The 942-nt window shown below is 40.7% G+C and overlaps 1 protein-coding gene across 1 annotated transcript in view; it reads left to right on the top strand.

Moving 5' to 3' along the window:
* Window positions 1–942, top strand: part of CD302 (CD302 molecule) — a 43,320-nt gene that overhangs the window by 34,706 nt on the left and 7,672 nt on the right. The window lies entirely within an intron of this gene.

Below are 942 nucleotides of genomic sequence, written 5' to 3'. Positions count from 1 at the left end.
CTTCCCCGGCAGAGCATCTGGTGGATTCGAACCGTGCACCTCTGGGATTGTAGTTGCAGCTTCTTGCCACTAGGCCACCAGAGCTCCCCTGAGTTATCTATTTTTAAGGGAAATTACATTTTACAGTTTTTATTTTTAAAAACTCACCTTACTGCTGTTACATTTCATGAAGTATATGCCCTTAGACTTATTAAATGCTTTACAAAAAACTAGTTTATTTACACAAATCAAAAACATTGTTGTCAAGAACAGATTCTTCCAATTTCCCAAGTAATATTTCATTCAAAAAATATGCAAAACTTTATGAAACAAACACTTGAAATCTTTCTCACAGAGCTCTGGTGGCCCAGTCCACAGCAAGTTGCTCTGATAAGCCAACATTCCTCTGTAGCTGTTAGAATACACAGGCTACTCAGTGGGAGAAAGACATAAGCAGTCTCCTCCCGTGATTTACAGCCTTGGAAACCAAGTCAGCAGAGTGAGTTCCAACTTGATTGCAATCATGTACTCTAATTCTTCCCATCCCCTTTCAGGTAATCATTTAAATCTGTTTTGTCGTCTTTTTTTACCCTAACGTTTTTCTTTGGCAAATAGAAGCAAGTACAACTGTATATGGCTGTTTCGTTCCAAAGCTCTCATATTATTGATAGATCTATTGACAATAGCATACTACTTTTTTATTGTTGTTATGTGCCATCGAGTCGCTTGCGACTCATAGCGACCTTATGTACAAGAGCCCTAAAAGCTGTTCTATCCTGTGCCAACCTAGCCATCTCAAATGCAATCATTCCCACCACTCCAGTCACAGAATGAATCCATCTCATCGAAGGTCTTCTCTCCTTCACCACCCCTCCACTCTGCCAAACATGATGTCCGTCTCCAAGGACCAGTCCCTCCTTGCAACATGCCCAAAATATGTCAGACGAAGCTTCAGAATCCTTG

The sequence above is a fragment of the Elephantulus edwardii genome, unplaced genomic scaffold (genome assembly GCF_000299155.1).
Source record: "Elephantulus edwardii isolate Elephantulus edwardi_28Jun2011 unplaced genomic scaffold, EleEdw1.0 scaffold00010, whole genome shotgun sequence".
NCBI lineage: Eukaryota > Metazoa > Chordata > Mammalia > Macroscelidea > Macroscelididae > Elephantulus > Elephantulus edwardii.
This window is presented reverse-complemented; position numbering and strand designations above follow the sequence as displayed.